This window comes from Propithecus coquereli, unplaced genomic scaffold, assembly GCF_000956105.1.
Source record: "Propithecus coquereli isolate 6110/MARCELLA unplaced genomic scaffold, Pcoq_1.0 Scaffold1, whole genome shotgun sequence".
NCBI lineage: Eukaryota > Metazoa > Chordata > Mammalia > Primates > Indriidae > Propithecus > Propithecus coquereli.
Window position 1 is genome coordinate 2,878,016 of NW_012133857.1, and position 12,269 is coordinate 2,890,284.

Sequence of the window (12,269 nt, forward strand, 5' to 3'; positions counted from 1 at the left end):
TTTTTTCTGTGGCCTCATCCAAGTGGGTGAGGGAATACAGAAAATCTATCTGCACAGCCATGCTGTGTTTCTGAATTCAGCTTAACCTGTGTGCCCTCTAATCTGGAGGGCTCTGGGGTCTTGCCCCCTAGGACACATCGAGGCCCATACAACATGAAATGGCTCACTAGGTGCCCATTCAGCATCTTCTCCTTAGGTCTTCTCTTGCACCATCAACACTGACGTTCAGATCTAGGAAAATAACATGCTTATATGGTGGCCATAGGTGTGCCAAGAAGACCCTTTGGCCACCGAAGCAACTCCACAGCAGACTTGTCACCAACACAAAACTTCCCCAAGTGAGCTACTGTTTTTTAAATTCATGGGGAAAATTTAAATCTCCCCGGGAAGTATCACACCATAAGCTATTTTCAGCCATTGTCACCTTCAGGAGGTAACTGACAGCCAACTGAGATACAGGACACAAGATGAGTGTTTACCAGGTGGCAGGAGGTAGGAAGTAGGTGCTTAAAGGAGTGTGGGTTGGGAATCACAGGCAAGTTCCTGTCTTTCCAGAAGGGGCCCTGAATACTAGTTTCAGCTCCACCACTTATTAATTTAAACTGTCTGATATTGGATGGATCACTTAATTTCTCTGAGCTTTAGTTTTCTCCATGTAAAATGAAATAATTCTTTCCAACCTGCTTACTATTAAGGAGTAAAGGTGATAATAGCAAGCACTCTATTTACGTGTCTGCTGATTTTTAAGAGGGAAAATGCCTGGTTGCTTTTCTCCCCCTTCTAACCCAACACCCAGATCCTGCGGAGAGGAACTGACACCACCAACGTGGGATCAGCACCCGGCCTGGCACAGGGTATACAGCCTGGCTTTTTAAAGCAGAGAATTCTGTGCCCTTATCTCATTTTAGGGTGACTCTCAGAATAAGAGAAAACCAAAGAATGATAGAAGTACCTAGAGTTAGTCTATGGCCATACCACCCTGAACGCGCCCAACCTCATCTGATCTTGGAAGCTAAGGTTGGGCCTGGTTAGTACTTGGATGGCAGAAGTACTTAGAGTTAAAAAGCGTTTTTTACATTAATAAAAACGTGTGCGTTTGAAGAGGTAGAAGGCCTCTAAATCCATTATCTTAAAAATCCTTGGCCTTTTTAAATAAAAACTCTTTGCAAGTATTATTTTTCTAAGCTATTAAGTAATATTCAGACTTCCTGAAATTTCAGAGAATTTTTCTAGCTCCCTCTTTAAGGTGAATGCAAATGTTTTCAAGTGGAAGGACTCAAATGACAAAGTAATACACACACACACACACACACACACACACACACACACACACAGGTCACCAGAGCAGGATGGGTCTGCATTCAGGACTTGCCCCATTCTCTGTCCTGTGGAAATGCAAACTTGCTTTTGGCAGGTGGAGCAGAGCGCCTGTGCTGAGTCCATGTAGCAAGAGGATGCCAACATCAGACATATTCAGGATGCTCTCCGCACACTTGCATCCCTGCAGCCACGCAGCACGCTGCCCTCACTTGGTGCTAGCAGGTGCCGCCGACCATCTGACGAGAAGACCAGCTGCAGCGTCAGTGGCCAGGTAAGGCTCATCAGCTTTAGCAGCCACATCTCCTATCCATTCATTTAGCAAAGATGACATTGAGCTTCCACTCTTGAAGAGCACTCTGCTAAGTCCTGAGAATATAAAAACAAGACCTGAGCCTTTGAGGGGCATGCAGTCTGCTGTAGAGAAAGAAAGATGTACAAAGAACAAGCAAAAGAGCATCAGGGAGCTGCCAGCAAGATACAAACAAAGGTTTTCACAGCACGGAACAGGGACCGACTCATTCTGGGGTGGCTTCCAAGAAAAGGCGGGATTTGAGCTGAGGCTTGGAGGATAAGTAAGAGCTCAATAGGCAGAGAAAGTCGGGATGGGCTTTCCAGGAAAAGCAGGAGCAAGGACACACAGGCCTGGAAGTACAGGGCATGTGTAGATGATCTCCAGTTTTCCCATGAGGATGGAGTATTGGCAAGGGGAAGGGCATAGAAGAAGAGGAAGCTAAGCTGAAGGGATGATTTGCATGGCCTTGCCTATCTCTTGAATACCACTAAGGAATTCGAGCTTTAACTTGTACTGAGTCACACAACAGGCACGGCACTGGCACTGTCTTAAGCTTTTGATTCCTTTATACATAACCACCAATCTTCTGTTTCCCTAATGTGCACCACTGCTGACATCTCCCTAACAATGAGATGTCTATGCAAATAAGTAGATGTTAATGGGCAATGTTGAGGATAGGAGGTTTGCCACAGCAGGAACGATGAACACCAAAGTGAACAGAGCATTTTGTGGGAAAGCTTGGAGTAAGCAAACCAAGGGGAACTGGCTGTGACCTATTCTGGGGCCACAGCTCTGAAGAAGTGCAGAATCCATTCCGAGGAAGCACTTGCCCTCAGGGTTCTAACGAAGCCTCCAAAGTAGATCCTTCTAGGAAACACGCTCATTGAAGACACAGAGTTTCATGATCCTGTTCACTGCTGTGCCCCATGCTTAAAACAGTGCATGTCACTTAATAGGTGCTTAATAATTATTTATGAATAAATATAAGAACTGCTAACCTCCTCACAATCCGTTCTGAGACCTAGTCCTGGCTCTTCAAACCTAGAGCTGCCAGGTCCCTACAAATTACCTTTGTAAGGTCTTGCTCTTCACTCCATCCTTTGTTCCCGCCAGCCTTGCAAGTCCTTCTCACCTCTCACCTCGACTGTCATGAAGGCCTTCCCAGTAGAAAGTCAGCTCCAGCCCCTTCCTGCTAGACTGTCCCACGCACTGACCACCCTTGCCCCGGCCACTCCTCACTCTTCTCTGTCCGCTGTTGTGACTGGGCCTTGCTGCCACTCTGAGTATTGCTGAGCTGTAGTGCTCTCCTCTTGTCTTTTTTCTCACTGCCCCTCCCAATCCCTCAATCTCTTAGTTCCTGCCTCTTCCATGAAGCCTTTCTTGGCCATGCAGTCCCTCTGTGTGTTCCCTCTACACAATTAATCATCAGTATTCCAATTGTCAGTGCATTGTGTACTGTTATGATCTGTTCCACACCATTTCAAAATTATTTTAGATGTTACCTTTGTGTTTTTGTTTGGGTTCCCCAAAAAACATTAGGCAAGCACTTCAGTGCAGGAGTGTATTTGGGAGGTGATCACAAGAAACAGGGGCAAGGAAGTGAGGAATGGGGGGCTGAAAAGCAGGAAAGCCAACAAAGGGGTGCACCTGAGATGATTACTGATGTGGCCAACTGTGGCTCGGCTCCTCTGGGAACCCTCTGAGGAACCACGTAGAACGTACTTGGGTGTTAGGAGGCTGGGGCATTCATCCTCTGGCTTACGTCTTGGGTGTCATGGTAACCGGCGTCCAAGGTGGCTCAATGATTCTCGTCTCCTGATACTCATGTTCTTGTGTAGTTCTATCCCAAATTGAACATGGCTGGCCTGCGTAACCAATAGGATATTGCAGAAATGACAACATGTAATTTCCGAGGCTCAGTCGCAAAAGGCATCATGGATTCTGGATTGCTCTCCTGGATTGCCTGCTCTGGAGGAAGCTAGCCACCATGCTGTGAGGACGCTCAATCGGCCCTGTGGAAATTCCACGTGGGGAGGATCTCAGGCCCCTTACCCATAGCCAGCACCAACTTCTCAGCCACATGAGTAAGTCATCTTAGAAGCAAACCCTCCAGTCTCGGGGCTTCATTTCCCTTCCACCTCCAAATCCCAGGGCTATGTTTGCTTGTGGGCTGAGAGAACTCCCAGGGCTTTGGAGAAAGCACTGAGACAGAAAAACTAGGAGAAGCAAGGCAGACCCTGGAGGTGGGACACTGTTAGCATGTAAGGGAACTACCTGCCACAGCTTTAGCTGAAATCAGAGGTGGGTTGCAGGAATGTGCCAGGGACACTAAAAGCAGCTGCTATACTCAGAAACTTCCTAAAAGATGGCTCCTGTATATTCTTGTTTCCCCTTCAAAGGACTGCACGTACACGTAGGTACTTAGCAAAGGCATCAATGCCAGCTTATGAGATCTCCTGCAACACCACAGTGAAAACTGTTCCCTCCTCTGACATCCACAGTTCATTCCTTGTACCTATACCTAGCATTAAGTTCAGCCTACTTCCAACTTCAAATGTATATTATTAAGGATTCTTTTGGTTGCAAGTAACAAAATCCTAACACTAGCTAGTATAAGCTTAAAGGAGACTTTGTTGGCAGGGAACAGGGCATCACACAGAATTCAAGAGAAGAGAAGCTGCTGACCCCCATGGAATAGAACCAAATACTGAAGACCTGCAGGATTCAGGAAGTTCCGTCTCTCCTTGTCTCTTGTGTTTGTTGCTGTTCTACAGCCTCTCTGCTCTCCCGTCTCACTGTACGCTGGTTTTCTCTGGTCCTGGTAGACAGGACAGAAAATGGTCACTCTCAACCTGCTGATGTTTGATGTGCTGATCTCTTTCATTCACAAATACAAAAGTCCTGGGGAGGGACTGAATAGCCCCACATGGCTCACCTGACTCTGAACCAACTAACAGAGGTCAGGGAGGTAGAGATTAGGCAGTTGCCACTGCCACCCTGCAAATAGATCAGAGAGAAGCAATTCCCAAAGAAATTCTGAATGTGGGTGGCAACAACATCCCAATGTCTTAGGGGTGAAATGAGGCTATATATATGAACTTCCCTTTGTAAACTCTAAAATGTTAGACAAAGGTAAACTTTATAGGTATTTGGAAACCAGTATAATGTAGAGGGGAAACACACACATACACAAGAATTAGAATCAAAGACCTGGCCTTGAGGCCCACCTTGTACTGCCATCTAATAACTGTGTGATCTCTTTTTAAAATTTGAGCCTCAGTTTCCTCATCCAGAAAATGGCACTAATAACATCTATAAAGTATTCATGAGAGTTAAATGATTAAGGGATAACACTTAGTATACTGTAAAGTACATGTCAAAATAAATGCATGTGGTTGCGGTAAGAGTCGGTGTTTGTACATGTGGTCTCCCACTAGCCACCGTGCCCCTTCCCCACACAGACGCAAATGCACACGTACTGCAAACTCTTCATGCGCACCACAGCCCCCACCACGCCGAAGCCCCAGCAAGTAGTAGATACCTTGGAGTGCCGACTTACAGAGGAGGAGGGAGCAGGGAAGAGGCAGGAGGGAGGCGAGGAATCAGGCAGGCAGGCGAGCTGCCAGACTGAGGCTGGGAGAGGTGGCCAAGTCTACATGGAAGCCCAGAGAAGGGACTGGCTGGAAGTCAAAAAGGATATAATTAACTTAAGAGTCACAATAAACTTGTTGCTACGCTTAATAGGTTTCAAATATTTTCTCAATTCACCCTGGCTTCATTATTCTGGGTTTGGTTTGCTGTGATTGGGGAAGAAGGGAGAGGAAATAGCAAAGAAAGGTCTTAAAGGGGCAGCACCCCCAAGTCTGGAAAAGGGGGAAACTGGTCTAAGCTGTGAACACACTCCCAGTGGGCTGCCATGACATCAAGATATCTGCAAGGTCACTCCTTAGGGAACACACCGAGCCAGGCACCGAGCCTGGAGTCGAGCTGCAGCGACAGGAAGAAACACACACATCTGAGCTGGCCGGGAAGCTGCCGTCCCAGGCCCTGGGGCCCAGGGACTTCAGGTCAGTGTCGCGGGAAGAGTTGAGACAGGGTTGCCTCAGGATGCCCCACTTGTTTGGTCATTCCGGCTTTCTTTGTTTTTTCCTGACCAGGCAGAAGTGGATGTTGGTATTTCCGGAGCAAACGTAAAAGCATCTGGAAATGAATGCGCAATGTGCGTAGGAAAAGAGAGGTTCCAGTTCAGAAGCAGGAGTGTCACAGGATCAGCTCCTCACCTGACCTTGGGTTAACTGCTTAATGCCAAAGCCTGATCTTAACCAGGCTCAGTTCTCTCTCCTCTAAAACTGAGAACACAAAACCTCCCTAGCCTACGTCCGGTGCACGGTGGCTAGATCAAAACCCCCAGGCATGCCTGACCCTGTGGCCATCTGTAGGATGTACTCACCATCAAATTGGTATTAACTGATCAACACATAAGTGCACACATAAGAATAACATCTATTGGATGTTGGGCAGGGGGGAGGGGAAAGGGAAAAAGGAAAAAGGAAAAAGGGAACGAAAATTGCAAAAAAAAAAAAGGCAAAGCCCAACAACCCAAAGAAGGAAAAAATTGAAAACCCGAACTGGGGCAGGGGGGCAAAGGCAAAAAAACGAAACCAAAACGCCGGAACCCCAAAAAAAGCCGAAAAAAAAAAATAAAATAAAATAAAAAAAAGAAAGAGTGGCTTACATGCCAGGTGATCCCAAAGAGGAGACAAAATAGCAAGCAGGCAGGGAAAGGGCTCTCCTAACCGAGCCCAGCCTGGTTAAGGCGCATCCCCCTGTCCTGACCTCACCTGCCCTCATGCCAGAGGCTCGTTCCCAAATCCACACTATAATCCTGCCAGGCCCCTGCATGAGCTGCCTCCTCCCCAAACTCACACCAACATTGAAAACTGGTTCAAGTCCTCTTCTTCCAGGGAGCTTTTCTCACTGCAAGGTCTGACCTCTCTGGGGCCCCAACAGCGGGACGTGCACTGACAAACACTGCCTGCTCCCTCCTCCTCTGCCCGTTTCGTGGAGGGTGAGCCTCACCTCCCCAGTTAGGCTGAAAGTCTCTGCAGGGCAAAGACGGCATTCTCCTCCCTGTATCCCTCGACACCCAGCCTGGAGTTCATGCTCATAAATTAACATGTGATTCCCTATTAACTGAGACAAAATATGTTAGATGGAAGATGGCTCAGCGGCTTCCACAAAGACACTTGTGCTTCCGTGCTCAAGGAAGGCAGGAGGAAGAAGGGAGGCAGACAGGGTGGGAAAGAGGGCAGGAGGGAGAGGAGGCACTCGCTAAAAGCTTGCAGAATACACAGAAGAGCTGAGCACCAGAGCAAAGACTCATTTAAAAGGGCAAAGGAAACACTAGATGGCTGTTAATGGTGAACTGAATATGATAAATTATTACTTAAATCACTTGGTTTCACTCCTTGTTGTTATGCACAGTTAATTGGAGGGAACGAAATGCTGCAGAGAAGAGCCTCAGGGCTGTGCCGGCCTAAATAGGGGTGGCAGGTGGGAGCCTGGGGGGCCCCATGGCAGCCTCAGGCCTGTAGCTTCTCCAGGACCACAGAGCCCCCAGGAAGGGCTGACAAGCCATCACCCAGTCCCCAGCCTCCTGCAGTGGCCACGTCCCATTTCCTACACTCTGGTCCCCCACCAGGCTTGAGCCATTAGCAGCCAGGTGGCCTAAGGGAGATAGAATCCCAGAGGTGGGCTGAGTGGCCTGACATCACCTAAATGATGCCCCAGGCTCTGAACACCAACCAGGGCCCAATTGAGCCCCACTCAGATGTCTCTCACCCTAAATAAAGCCTGGTGGCCTCAACAGAAGATTTAACCTCAGCTCAAAAACTCAGATTGTGACTCTTTTTTCCCTTACATTTCATATATATACATATATTTACTGAGTTCCTGCTAAATTATAAAGCACTTAGTGGGAAGGGCGTCAAAGGAGACATACAGAAATGAGTAAGATACAGTTTCTGCCTTCACTCACTTGGAAAGACAGATACGAGCATATTGAACTCATTGTGGGCTGCATAGGAAAAAAATCGTTCTAACACTTAATTTAAGACAAAGAATATGTTAGAGTTTGGCATTTTATTAACAATCCTGTGGCCAAAGGAAGAAGAGGCAGGCAGCGTAAGCCTGATAACACCATCAGCAAAGAAAGAAATTCAGGCACAGAGAGAGCAATGTTACAGACCAGGATTTCACATACAATGTTTACGTGAGAACTAATTAACAAGGCTGAAAGAGTTTCAGTTACATTATGTAGGAGACAACATTAAAATGCTGAGGTCCACATGTCTATAAGATAGTTTAACAAATATTATCAAAAATCATTTTTATGATCGTAGAAGTAGAAAAAGAGGATTCTTAAGATATACCACAAGTGTAAGTTTGAAGACCATGCCACCTTTTTTAAACATGCATTTAAATTTGCATTTAATCTAATATTTAAGAGACTATTCTCAAGCTCAGTTTTATCACAAGAAAAAGTTTTTAATTGCTATACTCCTTTGAATGTAGCTTTTGAGTATAGGAATGTTATCTCAGGAGAAAAAGCTTTTTCACAGGTCTGTTAATTAGAGGCTCACAGTTTCTTTCTTGCAGTCAGAAGTCAACACCAATACCATGTATATATTATGTTGGTTTATAAATACATATATAAAATTATATATATATATAAAACAAAATCAAAATGCTAACAAAGAAAGGAATATGAGATAATGGTTTCTATACTAAGAAACTGGTGCTTAAAGAAGAGTCAACATGTCTATCAGTATAAAGAGTTAGATTACTTAAATAATTCTTGCAATTGAAACAACTAAAATCCTGGATAAAATATGAAAAATTAGGACATTTAAAAACTCTGATGATTTAGGGAATCTCCAGATAAATAGAAAACAGAAACCCTAGGATACACGAGAGTGCTGGAACCAGCTTTTACCTGAAGGATCACTGCAAACCCTGGAGATTTTGTGCTTCCATTTTGATGACGGCACAGGGTTAGGGACAGGACAGAACGCCTGGGGACCATCTATAGAGGGAAGCATAAGAGGAGTCCACTATGTAAACCCGGAGCATCAAAGGACTACATCCACAGGGTAAGGTTAACAAGAAATAAAATCTGCTTTTAGAAAGAGGCTGAGAGAGGCCAACAAAAATCTTTTCTGGAGGAATTCCACTCTGACTCAGGCCTCAAACAATTCCTACAAATAAGGTTTTAATGAAAATATCAGCTTACAATCAAAATCACAAAACATATAAGGAAATAAGTCACCATGAGTGAGAGGCAGTCAAAGCAATAGACAACATAAAGATTTTGGGTACTAGAATTATCAGACAGAAAATGTAAAAACCAATAGAAAAGATTAAAAGCATGAGGGTACAAGAGATATAGGAATAATATATAGGAATATAGGAATAATCTTAGCAAATTTTAAAACGAAAGAAAAAGAATTTCTATAAAAGAAAATATTTAGCAATTGCAATTAGAAACATAATGCACAAGTTAAACAGCAGATTAGACACCTGTGAGGAGAAAATTAGTAAACTGGAAAGTAAATGGAAGGAAATTAAACCAAAATACAGCACAGGAATACAAAATGATACAAAATAAGTAAACAGGATTAAGAGACATGGAGGATAAATTAAAAAGGCCTAATATAAGTCTAATTGAATTTCTAAAAGGAAATGATAGAAAGAATAAAGAAAATACAATATATAAAGTATTTTATAATAATGGAGATATTTTCAGAATTATTAGGAAAACACCAATCTTCAAATCCAAGAAGCTCAATAAATCCAAAGCAAGATGGATTTTTTTGGAAATCAATAATTACATGCAGAATGGTGAAATTTCAGAATATCAAAGGCAACCAGATTCTGAAAGCTGCCATAGAGAAAACAGATCACATATCAATGAATGGCAATTTAATCGACTGCTGACACCTCAAAATTGCAATAAAGGAATCCAGAAAGCAATAAATCAACATGTCTAATGTACTGAGGGAGAAAAAAACCCAAAACTGTCAACTTAAAATTCTGTATTCATGAAACTATCTTTCAAGAACAACCGCGAAATATAGACAATTTCAAGCAAAAACTAAGAAAAATTTATCACCTAAAAAGTTTCTAAAAAATGTATTTCAAGCAGAAGAAACATTTTTCCAGATGGAAAGCCTGAGACAGGGAAGGGATGGTGAGTAAAAATACGAGTTAATAATAGCTAAGTAAACACTGACTATGAAGTTGATAATAACACTAACAATAGTAATAATCTAATTTGAGGAGTGAAAAGGTAGGCTGGAAACAAAATACAAAATAACAAAAGAAGCTAACAGCATTCTCAGATCCTTGTATTGTCTGATTCAGTAGAAGGATTAAAATATTGATTGGCTTTGAACTTGTGTAGGCATGTTAAAATAACTTTCTAAAGAAAGAGACATAGAGTGTATAACTTTTTCCAAACACGTCGAGTGAGAAATTATCGCAAGAAAAAGAAAAAAAATCAAGAATGAAGATGATTGGACATTGTGCAAAGTGAAATAAGCCAGTCACAAAAAGACAAATGCTGTGTGATTCCACTTATATGAGGCACCTAGAATAGTCAGATTCATGGAGACAGGAAGTAGAATGGTGGTTGCCAGGGGCTGGGGGGAAGGAAGAGAATGGTGAGGTGCTGTTTAATGGGTACAGAGTTTCAGTTTGGGACGATGACAATTTTCTGGAGATTGGTCTCACAACCATGTGAATATACTTAACACTATTGAATGGTACACTTAAAAGTGGTTAAGATGGTAAACTTTATGTTAGGTGTATTTACCGTAACTTTTTAAAAAGAAAAAAAAGTGGAGATTGTTTAAAAAAATTTTTTTAAAGAACAGGAAATGCAGTATAAAAAGAAAACATAATAAGACAGTAGAGAGAGATCTTAACAGATCAGTAATCACAATAAAGTTAAATAGACTGAACTCTCCAGTTTCAAACAATTTATTACATTGACTTTAAAATAAAAATCCAGTTATGTGCTTGTTAGGAGACAATTAAAATATAAGAAGACAGAAATACTGAAAGTCAAAGAAGAGAAATACATATACTGTCATAAACCGAGTTTCCATATTTCTGAGGATTGTTTCTCAGTTTTCGCACACTCAAAACACCCATTTACATCTCCCACAAGACACTTTTGAATGCAGCACACTTTACTGAAGGTCTGGGGAGATGCCAGCAGTAGCCTTGCATTACAGAAATACAAACCATTTCGAACCAAACATTGCACACTCCTGATCCCCAAGCCTCTCCCCCTCCCTCCCCCCCCCCTCACTTGCACCCAAGGTCCCTAATTCTTCCAATCCTTCACACTGAGCAATTCGGCTTTCTCCAGTTGCTCTACCCAAATCGAGTCCTCATCCAAATCCATACAGACGCTTGCAATATTGACAGGCCTTTTACTTAACAAGAGCCTTCCTCCTCAGAAGGTAGTCATTTATTATTACATGCAGACTTAGAAATAGCTGGGAAAATATCTCAATATCCAATAGTGCTCAGAGTGTGGCTCATTCGAGAGCACTGGTTTCTAACCAGCAGTGAGGATTAAACCTCTAGAAAGCTTCTCCGTGGACCGTCTTAATCAGCTCTCCTACAGCGGACTTGGAAAAGCCTGTGAAACAGAAGAGAAAACATGGAAGAAACTGCTGTTGCTGAGTAGGTCATGATCATTCGAAATGAGAAGAAAAGAAGAGTGGGTTTCTGCTCCACTCTTGACTTCCACTGGCCAAGGCTGGCTCTAGCAATCTCTCTGGAACGTTGCCATGGTGTCTGCTCTGGCCCACCTGCCTGCCTCTCCTCCTCCCCAGCCATTGGCCCCCAACACACCATTCGAAGACCAGGGCCGCTCGGAAGACTTGTAGGGCTCCCCATTAGCATTGGATAAGAGTCACACAACCTGAACAAGTTGCTTCACCCACTGTGCCTCAGTTTCTTCACCTGTAAATTGTAAATAACAATAATTTTTAGGCAGTGATGAGGTTGATAGAAGAATGAAGAATCAGTATTTGAAAAGCCTTTAGAACATTGCCTGACACATCATAAGTGCCCAGCAAATGTGAGCCATTACCACTGTTCACGTTGGTTTTTTCTCTTGCTTTGATCACAACTCTCTACTCTGCAGGTAAAGCTGCAGAATATGGTCCTACGCTCACCTGCCTTTCTAGACCCATGTCCCACTGTGACCCAAATTGGATCATCTCCACCCACCCTCAGCCCCCACCTGCCAATATCACCATTCTTAATGCTTCCAGAAAAATTATTTTCCCCTTAGAAGCACATACATTCACTGATTGCCTGTGATGAGCCAAGCACTATTTAGAACCTTCTACAGCATTTTGTTACTCATCACAACTACCCACTAAAGCAGGTATTACCATCTCCATTTTACAGGCAAGAAAACTGATACTCAGCACCAAGATCACAGAGCTGGTGGTGGGCAGGGTCCACTGCCCAATCCGCTTCCTCTAACACCCAGGCTCCTTCCACTGCAGGCATCTCTGTGCCAGGTTTGCAATGCTTACCAGTTCTGCCTACCATCTGTATAGCTACTAACTTAACT